Genomic DNA, 16,334 nt, shown 5'->3' with positions numbered 1-16,334 from the left:
GTACCCTCTCTGCAATGACTGACCCTTGCACACACATTGAAGGGGCATTGTCTTAGAATCAGATGCTGAGATGAAGATATGTATGTAAATGATTTATGAGAAGAGTACAGGACAGAAAATGGAAGAAGTCTGGCATGGTGCAGCCTCAGGCAAATGCCATCCTACGGGGGATCTGCAGTATACATTATGCCACAAGGCAAGGGAAATGGACATTCCTACCCCTGGACTAGATAGTCATTGGAAAACTCCCAGGCTCTCTGCTACCTGTGAGTCAAGTGGCTCCAGTAGCCCAAGAGGATCTGGCTGTTTTACTAAAGGGAGATAAATGGACAGAAACTTCTGTGAAGTCCTAAATAAGAATGCTGACTATGGAGTAAATTAATCTTTGCATATGTACTAGGCAAGGTAGAGAGTGCCAATTTGTTCAGCTCCTTTTGTATGTTGACATCATAGTGAACATACTTTAATGATTCATGTCATCATGGAAATGGCCAGGACACCCCATAAAGCATTTGGTTACCCACCATTTTACAAGTTGAGACCTAAAGAAGTAAAATGACTTTTTGAGGATATGTCTTTTATTTTTTTTTGCATTGGGCAATTAGAGGTATAATGGCACACATATCTTGGCTATTGTAAATAATGCTGCAATAAACATAGGGGTGCATATATCTTTTTAAATTCGTGTTTTATGTTCTTCAGGTAAAAACCCAGAAGTGGAAATTACTGAATCATGTAGTAGTTCTATTTTTAATTTTTTGAGGAACCTCCATACTGTTTTCCATAGTGGCTGTATCAATTTAGGTTCCCACCGACAGTTCCCTTTTTTTCATATGTTAACCAACACTTGTTATTTCTTATCTTTTGGATACTAGCCATTCTGACTAGACTGAGGTGATATATTATTGTAGTTTTAATTTCCATTTTCCTGATGATTAGTGATCTGGAGCATCTTCTCGTGTGGCTGTATTTATCTGTATGTCTTCTTTGGAAAAAATGTCTATTCAGGTTCTCTACTCATTTTTCAATTAGATTATGTGTTTTTGTAGTTGAACATTCTTGTACAAGTGTCTTTATATTCCTGCACAACTATTTATGTAGAATAAATTCCCCATAATTAAATTGCTGAATGAAAGTATGAGAATTAAAATAAATATTGCCAGACTGCCTATGAAAATGTTGTACCATACTCCTCCCACACTTAGCCAATACTGGAAGCTATCAATATATTTTGTCTGTGCAAAAAGAAAAAGAAAAATGTTGCGGAAGTTCTTATTTTAGTCATCTACAGACCTTCAAATTATTCCTTTACTCCATACATATCTTAACTCCAGATTCTCTATCAGTTCTTGGTGATTTACAATATCCTTCCAAGGTAGACAAGACAGTCCTTTTACTACCTACCTACTCTTCTTCATCCATAAACACTAAATCTTATGGTCACATACTTGTCATTTTACCAATAATAGCAAGCCTTCTAGAATCTCATTTTAAGCATCTCACTCTCTGATTGCTACCTTCTGTCTTTCTAGTTCACTCCCTGCAGTACTAATTTCAGTGGGACCTATAATCATTAATTCTCCCATCTCTTAATGCTTCTTAGTCCTTTCTTGTCTTCCCTTCTTTGTCCCCTATTATCCTACCTTTCTATGTTTCCATGGATAGACCTATGGCCCATCTTTATAATCATTCCAAGTATTTGGCTTTATCTTCCTTGCCTCTTTCTCCCTCCCTCAATTATACACATCTGGAAAGATTCCAGCCCTGGTCAAATCCAGTTTATTGCTGCTCTTTACCTGCACCTAGGCACCTAACCATGGCTAAAGAAAAGCCATCTTGACTGATCTACTTTAAACCTGTGAACATTTACCCTAACAGAGCACTTTGTGCTAACCCAGAAATCTTACTATATATTCTCTAAGCCATTTACTCTCTGACACAACTTGATGACTAGTTCACAATTTCTCTTCTCGTTCCAGGCCTCCAACAATTCCTCCTTCCTGTTGAATCTCTGATAATGACCTTAATTCAGAGAGTTAATGGAAGCAATCAGGAAAATTTTCACACCCTCCCTCTCCACACTTTTTATTCTACCTATATCTTCCTCCTCCTGTTACTGCAGATAAACTGTCTGTGTGCATATCTAAGGCCAATTTTGTGGCAAGGGAATGTGAAGTCGTAAATAGGAATGCTGACTATGGAGTAAATTAATCTTCGCATATGGGCAAGGCAAGGTAGAGAGTGCTAATTTGTTCGACTCCTTTTGTATGTTGACATCACAGTAAACATACTTTCATGACTCATGTCATCATGCAAATGGCCAGAAAACCCCATAAGGCACTTGGCTAACCTCCATTTTACAAGTTGAGACCTAAAGAAGAAAAATAACTTTCTGAGGACATTTTTTTTTTAATGGACAATTAGAGGAACAATGGCAGACAACATAAGGGTAATTGCACAGGACTTTTTTCTGTAGAACTTACCAAAATTCACAAAAGAAGAAAAAACAAAAAACATATATATTACCAATACTATAATTAGAGAAGGATCAAATGCATTATCTAAATATAGAACAATTTAAGTCAGACTGTAATAAAATGATAGGAATCTACACAGAATACCTCTCTACAGAGTACCCCTAATATACAGAAGGGGTACTATGTGAATAAAGTTTTTTAAAAGAGAAACTCACTGATAATCTCCAAATTTTATCCTAAATTTGGAGGAATAGAAATTAGGGATAAAAATAGGGCAAATAAAAATATGTTGACTACTCTTTTTAGGAGTATCTGTCCCTTACTCTTTCAATACAATCCCCTGGATCTCTGCCTTGAAGAGCCACTGAGCTTGGTCATTTCTGTTCTGGGTCCAGGAGGAGAGAAGGACAGAAATGAGGAATAATCTCTATAGAGCAATTGGTTTAATCAAGACCAAAAGCAGCAGCCAAAAAAGTCATGGAGACAGGGAAAAATCTGTTGTCAAACCAAATAGACCATACAGGAAAATATCTGAGTTATGCTAACATAGGAAAACAAAGTGAAGCCTATAGAGTACTTACTCACCTCTGAACTCTACTCATGTGTGAGAAGAATGAAGGAGGGGCTGTCAAGAACAGGATTCCCTCACTTTTTCTCCCATCACCTCTGATATCTGAGACACAAAACCAAACAATACTAAACATTGGCATATGTTCTGACAGAGAATTTACTGATTGTTACAACATTTAAGAAAGAAAAATCAAAGGGAATACACCCATACTATTTTGGAATGAAAGATGCTTGGATAGAATGGACCCATTCAGAAATGAGAGCTATCAAATTTTGCTCCCACCAAAAAGATAAAAAAGTGGAAGCAAAGATAAAGAACATATAAAATTCAAACAGAGGGGATACTATGAAAGAAAATGTACTTTAAAAATGGTATAAAAGTCTTGCAACTGTTTTGTGCACTCAGGAAATTGAAAAGAAGTTGGACTTTATGTAGTAATGTTGCAAATATGGGATCAGACAAGGGCAAGGTGAAAAGGAAGCTGGTAGATCAAAAGAAAGAAATCAAGAGGGAAAGAACACCACAAGGAAAACATTTTAGTGTATTAAATACATCAAATAAGAGACTCAGCAATGTAGAAAACCCAGACAGGATTGAGGACAGGATTATGAAAAGTCACACAAAAGTAAAAACTCGTAAGAGTCAAACTCTTAAAAATAACAAAGAGATGTGAAGAAAAATGGAAAACTAACATGCCTGTTATATGCTGGAGGAAACAGAGGAAGTAAACCCCTCAAAAATTCAAAGAAGAGTCTCCAGGAGTGGGAAAAAAAAAAACGCTGAATCTATAGATCAAAAGGGTTCAATTTGTTTTAGAAAACTCTTACAAAAAATGGTCAATATCAAGATATATTTTGAAGTTAATAAACTTCAAGAATAAAAAAAACATTTAGAAAGATCACTTTAAAGAGGGAGGGATACTTAGGGACTCAGATTTTCTCAAATTATGGATGTGAAAGCAATTGGAACATTGCAGAATTTTCCAGTTAAAACTATGTGCATCAAACCTAGGAAGTAAAAGACCTATACACTGAAAACTACAAGACACTCATGAGAGAAATTAAAGAAGATAACCAATAAATGGAAACACATCCCATGCTCATGGATAGGAAGAATTAATATTGTCAAAATGGCCATCCTGCCTAAAGCAATGTACAGATTCAGTGCAATCCCTATCAAAATACCAACAGTGTTCTTCAATGAACTAGAACAAATCATTCTAAAATTCATATGGAACCACTAAAGACCCCGAATAGCTAAAGCAATCCTAAGAAGGAAGAATAAAGTGGGGGCATTATGCTCCCCAATTTCAAGCTCTACTACAAAGCCACAGTAATCAAGACAATTTGGTACTGGCACAAGAACAGACCTATAGACCAATGGAACAGACTAGAGAGGCCAGATATAAACCCAACCATATATGGTCAATTAGTATACGATAAAGGAGTCATGGACGTACAATGGCGAAATGACAACCTCTTCAACAGCTGGTGTTGGCAAAACTGGACAGCTACATGTAAGAGAATGAAACTGGATTATTGTTTAACCCCATACACAAAAGTAAACTCGAAATGGATCAAAGACCTGAATGTAAATCATGAAACCATAAAACTCTTAGAAGACAACGTAGGCAAAAGTCTCCTGAATATAAACATGAGCAAATTCTTCCTGAACACATCTCCTTGAGCAAGGGAAACAAAAGCAAAAATGAACACATGGGACTACATCAAACTAAAAATCTTCTGTATAGCAAAAGACACCATCAACTGAACAAAAAGCCATCCTACAGTATGGGAGAATATATTTGTAAATGACATATCTGACAAGGGGTTAACATCCAAAGTATATAAAGAACTCACATGCCTCAACACCCAAAAAGCAAATAACCCAATTAAAATATGGGCAGAGAATATGAAGAGACAATTCTCCAAAGAAGAAATTCAGATGGCCAACGGACACATGAAAAGATGCTCCACATCACTAATCATCAGGGAAATGCAAATTAAAACCACAATGAGATATCATTTCACACCAGTAAGGATGGCCAGCCTTGAAAAGACTGAGAACAACAAATGCTGGTGAGGATGCGGAGAAAGGGGAACCCTCCTACACTGCTGGTGGGAATGTAAGCTAGTTAACCATTGTGGAAAGCAATGTGGAGGTTCCTCAAAAGCCTAAAAATAGAAATACCATTTGACCCTGGAATCCCTCTCCCTGGAATTTACCCAAAGAATACAAGTTCTCAGATTCAAAAAGACATAGCCACCACTATGTTTATCGCAGCACTGTTTACAATAGCCAAGATGTGGAAGCAACCTAAGTGTCCATCAGTAGATGAATGGATAAAGAAGATGTGGTACATATATATAATGGAATACTATTCAGCCATAAGAAAGAAACAAATCTACCATTTGCAACAACATGGATGGAGCTAGAGGATATTATGCTCAGTGAAATAAGCCAGGTGGTGTAAGACAAGTGCCAAATGCTTTCCCTCATCTGTGTAGCATAACAATGAAGCAAAACTGAAGGAACAAAACAGCAGCAGACTCACCAACTCCAATAAGGGACTAGTGGTTACCAGAGAGGAGGGGTGTGGGAGGGAGGGAGAAGGGGATTGAGGGGCATTATGTTTAGTATACATGGTGTGAGGGGTCACAGGGAAGACAGTGTGGCACAGAGAAGGCAAATAGTGAATCTGTGGCATCTTACTACACTGATGGACAGTGACTGCAATGGGGTATGGGTGGGGACTTGATAATATGGGTAAATGTAGTAACTACATTGTTTTTTTCATGTGAAACCTTCATAAGAGTGTATATAAATAACACCTTAATAAAAAACCTGTGTGTATCAGCCAAATTGACATATTTGAGAAAATTTTATTATCAAATTGTAATGGCTCAGCAAATGTGTCACCCATGTCTTATTTCTCAAAATTGTACTTAAAACATAGCCCAGACTTCCATTTTGAACACTATGATGTATTAGATTCTAGAGTCGTCAGATATAGTAAATAAAATACAAATGTTCAGTCAAGTTTAAATTTCAGATGAAGAATGAATAATCTTTTATTGTAACTATGGTCCCTGCAATACTTGGGAAAAACTTAACACTAAAAGAGTGTTCTTTGTTATCTGAAATCCACACTTAACTGTGCATCCTGAATTTCGTTCAACCTTAAGTAGTCTGAGAAAATCCCAGAACATACAACAACAACAACAAAAATGTCATTTAAATTGTGTGACCAAGCTCAAAAAAAGGTAAGAGAAATCCCTAGGAGAACAAATGGAAAGGAAATTGATAAGGTGATGTTGAAATGATGGGAATTATTTGCTAATTGTGGTAACCAAAATGCCTGTGTTTGAATGGCCATTGAGGGACAAAAGTAATGTTTCAGAGTTGCAGAAAGTGGAGAGTAGGCTCTGAGGCATCTATAAACCAGGACTCTTGAACAGCTATAATCTCTATGAAAAGACAAAGACAATATGCTCCCCAGCAAAAGGAGACAACAAGAAATTTGTCTGTCTTGGTTTAGGCTCTAAGTAGAAAACACATTCCCCTGGGACTTCAAACACACAGGTTTTCCCTTAAACAAATTTGTAGTTGAAACTGCATGATCAGTGTGGTGCTGGAAACCCTAAGCACATATATTAATTTCAGGTAGTCCCAAGTTAGTAAATTGGTAGTGTGGAGCAACTGGTAGAATCAAACACAAACTCCTCTGAACAAATGTGCACTGAACCCATGTTTTGCAGGAGTTCCACAGATAGTCATGCCAAACTTTAGTTCACCATTCAAAATAACAGAGTACATCAAGAAGCAAGTCACTATAGAGATGAGTCATCAAGACAATAACTGAGCAAACAAAAACAAATCCAAAAGAAAACAGCAGAATTAAAACTCTGAGAACTTTCTATGTCAGAAATTTTGGTAACATGAACTATTTGAAAAAGCAGACTATTCAAAGTAGGCAAATTTTTAAAAGAAAAAAATTGAACATTTAGGGGAAAAAACCTATAATCATTATTATTAAAAATTCTTTAAATGGATCGAGAAGAAGATTAGACACAGATGAAAGAGGGAATGAACAAACTGGAATATAAAGCTGAAGTAATTATCCAGAATGCAGCACAGCAAGATGAAGTCATGGATAACAGGAGACAGGTTAAAAAACATGAAAGATAGAAAGGGGTCTAACATATGCCCAAATTGTTCTGGAAGAAGAAATCAGGAAGTAGAGTAAAATCAATACACGAAGAGATCATGAGTGAGGAGGTTTCAGAATCAAGGAAAGACTTCATGTGCAGGACAAATAACAAATCCTCACTTAAACATACAGTGGTTTAACTCAGAAACACAAATAATATGAAGATCTTAAGAGAATATTCTGCTGATGAGAGTATGCATTAAGGTTTTCAAAGGATAATTTATCAATATTTATCCATGATTAAAATATCCATATCATTTTACCCTGTGATCCTATTTCTACCTGATATCCTAATGTGATAATCTGACAACAATCATGTTGATCTGTGTATAATTTATAACAACAATACTTTGGAAGCACTTTAAATATCCAACAATAGGAAAGTTAATAAATGCAACATAGCAGCATAGTACCTTGGGATATTACACAACACTAAAATGGCTAGTATGTGCAATATCCACATTTATTGATAAGGACAGGTCTCCATCTTACCAATTACTAAAACAAATAGTGGAACAGTGTATTTCATATAGTCCCATTCATGTAGAGTATACTGCCCAATGTGGGTTTTAGTATATTGCTCAGTGTGGGTGTATATAAATAAAAAGAGGTCTAGATGGACATTGGAATGGTCTAAAAGATTGAAAGTGGTTATCTGTGAGTATTGGGATTTCAGGGAATTTGGGCTTTCCTTGCTATACATTTCTACAGTGTTTGGTTTGTTTCCTCAATAACTATGTTAAATACACACACACACACACACACACACAGGGAATATCCTACATTTCTTGGTTCCCAGGACAGTTTCTTTCAATGAAACGTGAGACCATTTTGACAATATACCATTTTGACTGATACTGTTTGGGCTAGCCATACAACTGTAATTGTGTCACACTTTTCTTTACCTTTTTTAATGTCTATGTTTAGTGGGAGTGGTAATGGACTCTATTCCTCCATTACCACTCCCAAATATCAGGTAATTAGTTAATGAGTTCATTTTGGTTAACTTATATATGTAAAGACTGAGGAATGGTCTTTAAAATTATAAGAGAAGTGCAGAGAAATATACAGAGACCATAGTATTTTAGCGAAAAAACAACTACTACCATACTGTGCTAATACGTCTGATCCAGACTGCATAAAATTAAATGGATACATGAGTGTTTACCACTGTTCCTGATGTTTCTGTAATTTTTTAAATAAATCATTTTTTATGATGGTTCAAATAGAGCTGAATAAAATCACAAATAAAAATATTATTGAAAGTAATATGACTTTTTCTAAGACATTAAGTTAAATAGAACAAATGAATGGTAGTTTTCTTCCTTAACTTTTCTCAAGTATTTAGACTTAAGAAATATTGAATTTAAATTATCATGATATATTTGTCAAAATGAGAATACCAACATTGATACACTGCAAGTAACTAAACTCCAGACTTAATTCAGGTTTAATCAGTCTTTCCAGTAATGACTGGGGAGACTGAGTGAGTTAAATACAGGAAATCTCTGTATTATCTTTGCAACGTTTCTCTAAAGTTATTCCAAAATAAAAAATTTACTTAAAAAATAATTAAATCCACCACACAGCTATCAGAGCAGCCAAATCCAAAGCATAATGACACCAAATTCTGTGGAGCATTAGGAATGTGGAACACTAGGGTTTCTCATTTATTATTGGTGGAATGCAAAAATGGTACAGCCACTTTCAAAGACAGTTTGGTGGTTTCTTATAGATCTAAACATACTCTTGCCATATATTCTAGCAATTTACCCAAATTAAATTTGGAATTTACCCCTTGGAATTTACTCAAATGAGTTGAAATTTACATCCACACAAAAACCTGCACATGAATGTTCATAGCAGCTTTATTCATTTGTTGCTAAAAATTAGAAGCAACCAAGATGTCATTAGGTGAATGGATAAATAAATTGTGATACATCCAGGCAATGGAATATTTTGCAGAAATGAAAACAAATCAACTATCAAGCCACAAAACGACATCAATGAACCTTGAATATATATTGCTAAGTGAAAGAAGCCAATCTGAAAAGTCTATGTTATATGATTCCAACCATTCTGGAAAAGACACAACTATGAAGACAGTAAAAACGTAAGTAGTTTAGGGCATAAATCTGCAAAGAAGTAAAAAGCTAACCATTTCAAACAATAAGGCTTCTCTCTCACTTACCAACTTTACATCTCCCTGTATGGCCCCGGAAGATGACTGGTTAGCCAGAAACGGGTAAGATTCCTCAAGGGAGGAACAACCTAAGACAGGCACAGTCGCAGGGGGGCCATCAGGTGAGAAATTGGGGATCAACAGAGGTGAGGCTTAGAACCTCACCCCCCCGTTCTGAGAGAAATCTTCTGCATACGTGGATGTTTTATTGCCCTGGTCTAGCTTGGATTAACACATAGTCTACAGGCACACACCTGATCATCTACATGTGCTCTCTTACAACACTAAACTAAGTTTTCTACCTTTTTCTTACATCTACCTACCACTTCAGCATTTTATTAAAAAATAAAAATAATAATAATAATAAAGGGAGAAATGTGGGATCCACATATAAATCAAGTATAAAAATCAAACGAATATTCATATTTGACCTGATTGTTTATAGTTCATGATGCGTGATCAAAACCGAAAGTTTCTGTGATGACTGCCCTTGTACTGTTCACCATGTAAGAACTTATTCACTATGTAAGAATTTGTTCACCATGTAAGAACTTGTTCGTTATACTTTAGAAGATTGGAGACTGTTGAGAATTAGGCTTGGGGTTGATTAATGATTGTGCATTGAGTCCCCTATACAGAATTTTATTGTTGTTAACAACCATTTGGTCAATAAATATAAGATATGCCCTCTCAAAAAAAAAAAAAGGTAAGTGGTTGTTACAAGTTCCTGGGAGGGACAGAAGAAGGAAAGAAAAGGTGAAGCACAAGGGATTTTTAAGGCATTGAAACTATTCTGTAAGATACTTAAATGGTGGGTACGTGTCATACATTTGCTAAATCCATAGAATGAACAACATGAAGAGAGAACTCCAATTTAAATTATAGCCTTTAGTGTATAATAATGTATATCAATATTGGATCATCAGTTACAACAAATGTACCAAACTAATTCAAAATGTTAGGCAACGAGGAAGGAAGGCTTGAGAGGGGATATGGGAACCCTCTGCACTTTCTGCACAATTTTTCTGTAAACATAAAACTCCCTACCCAAAGTAAGTCTATTTAAAAAAATAAAAGCAGTCAAAATCCAAAAGAAAAAATATTGGTGATAGATGGAAAGATATATGATGCAGCACATGTAGTAAAATTTTAGTGGTGGTGCATATAGATGTAAACTACATAACTCTACTTCGCTCTGTTTGACATTTTTCATAATAAATATGGGGAAAAAGTCATTGTGGGTAATATTAGGAGAAAGCTTAGCATAGTAAGGTCAAAATGAGCCTGTGGGATTGAATTCTAACTCCATTATGAATATCTCATATGATTCTGTATAAAATATATAACTTTATTTACTGACCTGACCCATTTTGAAATGCTATAGGTTCCAGAGTCTTCAAACCTAGAATCTAGATTAAGATTGCCTTATTGTTTGAGAAATACAACTAGATATTAAGTGTGTGTTTTCTCATCAGTAGAGGAATGTGAGCAGTGCTTCGTAGTTTTTTAAACAATACTGATGACACGGTAGTGGAGTATACACAACTACTGGCCTGGTCTTTGTCAGTGTTCTTGTTATGATTTAGCAGTGTTTTATTTACCATCCCAAAACATATTTTTTTTTACTTGCTACAATATGACAATAACTTGTTTTGAATGGTGCATGTTTCTCATCATGAATCTAAATACACAGAATGTTTTCTCTGTTTTCAGTCACTACACTGTGTAAAAATGGTGCATTAAAAATAGATGACATATTTGCATTTTTATCTGTATTAGAAGCCTCATGAAACAGTTACTGCAGATACACAGCTGTTGCTTTTTAAATAATTTTTAAAGGAACTATTTCTCCTCTTCTATGTAAATTACATGCATTTTCAAATTATAGTCTGAGCCAAAGGAATTACAAAGCTTTGAACAGGAAACTTATTCTCAGAGGAGAAGAATGTTAAAGGAGAAGAACTGTAAAATTTCAGTCATTGTGTCCAAAGGATAAATTTTTAACCTAAAATGATAAACTTGTTCCTTTGCCAAGTCAGATATTACACATTATAAGCAGAAAATAATTACTTCTACAAATTATGTCCTCCTTTCAGCATACTGTTCACCTAGTCTACAGAGCACATAAGGAGATGCTGCTTTATATTGATCAAAGAGGAGGAGAGGAGACTCCACTTTGTTACTTAAAAGTGACAATTTCTGTAATAAAGTAAAGAACATTTTCTTTTAAGAACATTTCCATGTTCTCATGAAAGCCGATAGTAGCATTTTTCTTTTTAATTAAAAATGAAACTCTATGCCCCTGGAACACTAGCTACTGTCATTTTAGTACTTCCCAGAAAAGAGACCCAAACTGAAAAACAAATCTATCAAATTTCATTATTTTCTCTAGAATTTTAATATGGACTCTTTGGTTTCAAAGAAGCATGTATGTTTTTTCAACTCTCTGACCATGTTCAGTTGATTAACATGTAATTCAAATGCATACCAGAATTTATCATTTTAGTATCTGATTTATAGTTTGTTTTTAGAAACACTTTTAAACATAAATAGTTGGATCAAAGATTTCACATTTCAAAATTCAATTTCACCATGTATCTAAATAAGAAGGTCCTCAGAAGAGAGGATTTTCATTTTAAGCTTGCCACTTTGCAGCTCCAATCCTTTTGGAAAAAGATGACTTCTAACTTAATCAGCAAGAGGTCTTTATTGCCTTAAGTATTAATTGATTAGGTTCTCCTTAAGGTCAAAAGTACACTTGGCAGACCAGAGGCAGCCAATTAGCACATTGTCAGCCTTGCTTATTTACATTGACTGAACATAATGGTAGTTATTTGACTGGCAAGTCACAAGGTCACTGAATCTTGTGTGCACTTTGCCCTCCAAAAGGGCAACAGTCATTCAGACACCAGAAAGCATTCATAGCAAAGATTTAGTTTATTACTTATTGACTTAAATCACTCTTAGAAACAGGTGTTTCATTCTCTTAGGACAAATGACATATCATTTCTTTGTGAAATACTTGAGGTCTGGTTGAAATCCTGTGTTGATTGTGTCCGAGAATTTTTCTTGAGCAAGCAGCTTGTACTTGAAACTCTAAATAGCTTTTTAAAAAGCAGACCAATCCAATAACTATATCCCTTTGAAATACAGACTTTTCTCCTACTAAGTGATTGCAGCGAGTTGAAACAAGTTGGGCACACAGGTGCTGAAATGCCTCTGGGGCTCCAGTCCCAAAGTTGAGGGTTAGAAGCACATGAGTTTCACCTTAATGAGAGCATTGGTATGCTTTGTAAATACACTGCTGCTGACATGGGATATTGGATATTTTCTATAGAACAAAAGAGAAGTGAAAATTCAAGGTTATTCATGAACTAATAATCTAGAATTTCTGCGTATAGTCCCAATGATTTTTATCATCATAAATCATTGCACCAAATTTATATGGTGGTAATATCACTATGTCCATTTATTAGCATTTTCTTTTACTCTATTCTTTCTGTTTACCCTCTTCTTCTTAAATTTAACATCATTACCCCTAATATTTTCTATTATTGATTCCAGTATCACTGATGATTCCATGCGTTAGATTTTATGGGGAAAATTTTTTGCTTAGCACATCACTTTCACAACTTGTGCCTCTAGATCAAACTAGAAACCCATGAGTTAGCCTAGACTCTTTGCTTTACACTCTGCCCTCCTCAAATATGCATCCCTCAAGAATCACATACCATCAATTCAAGTTGTGGAATATCATCAACCGATACAAGTACCCTCCACTTTAACTCAATGCGTCTTCCTCTGATCAACAACTTGCTGTCTCTTGATTTAACTGATGCAATACATTTTTTATGGTCTTCCAAATGGTTCAATGACCCATGTTGGCATGACTGTCTTCCCACGAGACTGATTGATTCCTTCAGAGTAGGGTGATATATTGTCATACTGTATCCCCAGCAAAGTTAGTGCTTGGCATATATACACATTTAGTAAAAGTTTACTGAATAAAAAAAAAATGAGTGGCCATAATTAACTTTATGCTACATATAAATGTAAATCTTGGTAGAACAGTAATTTGTTATAACTTAAGAACTCCATAAATCAAATGTTTCACTAGTGTTAAATTATTGACACTTTCTCAGACTATATTATAAGAAGCAGTAATTTATAATTCATCCATGTGACTAAACCAACAGTACTAAATATGAAGACAGAGAGTCCAAGTCAAAGGCAAAAATTACTATCATAATTCTTGAGTAATTAAGCTATCAATTATATATAGAAAACAAATTCATATACTTTCAAAACATTTGCTTTATTTGTGGAATCATATGATTTTCTGATGATTCAACATTAGATCAACAATTACTATTTATATATTGTCTCCCAAATATTGAGCAGTCCATATAATCTATTATCCATTCAAGGACCATGTCATGTAAATATAGTTGCCATTTTACAGATAAGAAAACCAGTTTCACAGGGTAATTTATTCAAAGGCACATAACCCAGATCTTGCTGGCTCCTAAGCTCAAGCTCTATCTCCAACACTAATCTGACTCTAAGTTTGCATCCTTTTTTAGAATTTTGGACAATCTACTTAAACTCATCCTGACATTTGACTGAATGTTGTGAGGGAAGGTTTCGTATCCAGTGTTATATTGGGAAGTGTATAATCAGAGCCAAAGATGAGAAACGTGACAGTGGAAATTAAAGCCAATATGACCTACTAGTTAAGACTGCATGGGATCTGACATCACACAATCCTACTCTTGAGTTCCAGTTCGTCCATGCACTACCTGTGTTACCTTGAGTGAGCTACTTGACCTCCATTAATCTTTAAAATAGATGCAATAATAGTAATTACCAATAGATTTGTGAAGATCAAATGAGATCATGCAGATAAAAGGCTTAGTACAGTAACTAGGCACATCATTATGGCTCTGTAAATGTTATCTATTGTTGCTGTTGATAAAAGTTTCCTACCATTGTGGTTTGGGTTCTACTTCCTTATCCTTGGCTGAATCTGTGTGCTCTGGTATTGCAGTACACCCATAAGAGTCATATCTTACACTGACATCTAGATAATCATGTGGACATACCTGGGTTAAAGATAAGATATCCAAGTATTTTAGTTTGTTAGAGACTCTTGATTTTTCATGATCTCTACCAAGTTGGCAAGTGGCACAGAGAGTATCCTATGCAGAGCTATTCCTGGTCCCTCAAGGTGCTTCTCAAATGTGCCATAAAAGACTTCTTTGATGAATTACCACATAAACTGGTGTTATAATAATTCAAAACTAAACTTACAGTGCACCTATCTTCATGAGTCTTTCTTAGTTACTTTCTTAGAATTATGAGGACTTTAACTCAAAACTAATAAGATTCCTTGAAACAAAATTCTCTGTTGTACACCAAGCATTTGTGTTTTTTCTGCTTCATTAGCATGCTGTGGATGAAAATCCCTGAGTTGAAGAGGAGGGGAGCTCCTCATCTTCTCCCAACTGATCTTGGACCTATTACCTTACTAGTTGGCAAAAAATATGTTTATGTCTTTTAAGAATAATTTTCAGAAGAGTTGGCCAACTCTTAAACTGTTTTATTTCTTTTGCTCATATACAAGACAGTCAGATAAAGCAGATATCTTATTGTTTTACCTCCCTTTTATTAAGTAGCTTTTGGAGTCTATAGTCAGGCAGAGACAGAAGGAGAAAGGTGAATTCACCATACTGAAAGTAGTTTACTTATGAATTGACTACTAATTAATAGGCATTTATTGAATACCGACTGTATGTTGATAGCTTAGACCCTGTACTAGGTGTTAGGGATAATGTATCTGATTCTACAGAACTCATTCTCACTCAAACTTAATTAGAAATGCAACAATGATTTATATTCTTAAGATAAAATTCAGCCATTTACACCAGGTTAAACTCTTATTCAGATATCCTTGGAATGACCATAGTTTGCAGTTAATGTTTGGTGTGTAATCTTAAAGGTATGACACTTTCATATTTACTGTTTTTAGAATGCCTTTGTCAATCTTTTACTGTATCCCACTATTAATAGTTATTCTAACCTTTTATTTTCATCAAAAACTTTTTATTCCATAATAACAACTATAGTTTTCTTGCCTAGTTGTTACCTATTTTCTCTGTGCTCTGTTCTCACCTAAAATAAAACATGACAGTATGAATTGCCTTTTTTCTTAATCTTTTTATTTATTTTAAACATTGGAATTATATAAATTGATTGGAAGTAGAAGGGTATTCCTTATTCTTTTTTCTGTTTTTACAATGTTTTCCATGATTTTCTGTTTCTTAGCAAAAAACCCTCATCATTCACTGCATTGTCTCTGAAACAGATTTTTTCAGCAAATATTTATTGACCACCCACTATGTGCTGGGTTCTATGCTGCTGCCCTCATGGAACTTACATGCTAATATGGGAAGACAAAGAAATAGACAAGATAAAGGAGATTGAGAATGGAGGAAATAATGTAGAGGAGAGGGGGAAGTTATCCTAAACAGGGTGGTCTCAGATGGCCTCATTGAGAAGGTGCCATTTGAGCAAAGACCTAAAGGAGATGAAGGATTTAGCTCAGCAAATTGCTGGTACAGGGCAATCCAGGCAGAAGAAACAGCCAGTGGAAATGTGATAAACTGGAAGTATTCAAGATTTGAAGCTTGTTTGAGAAATAGCAAGGCAACCAATGTGGCTAAAGCAAAGTGAACTTAAGATAATGGTAGAAGGCAAGGCCACAGAGGTAAGAGAAGAGGGCCAGGGATTGTGTTAGGCTTTCCAAGAGGAATTTGGGTTTTACTCTGAGTACAGCGGGAAGCCAAGAGGATTTTAGCAGAGGACTGGGCTGGTGTGAGTTACGTGTTGAGAGTG

This window comes from Manis pentadactyla, chromosome 11 (genome assembly GCF_030020395.1).
Source record: "Manis pentadactyla isolate mManPen7 chromosome 11, mManPen7.hap1, whole genome shotgun sequence".
Taxonomy (NCBI): Eukaryota; Metazoa; Chordata; class Mammalia; order Pholidota; family Manidae; genus Manis; species Manis pentadactyla.
Note: the sequence above shows the minus strand (reverse complement) of the source record.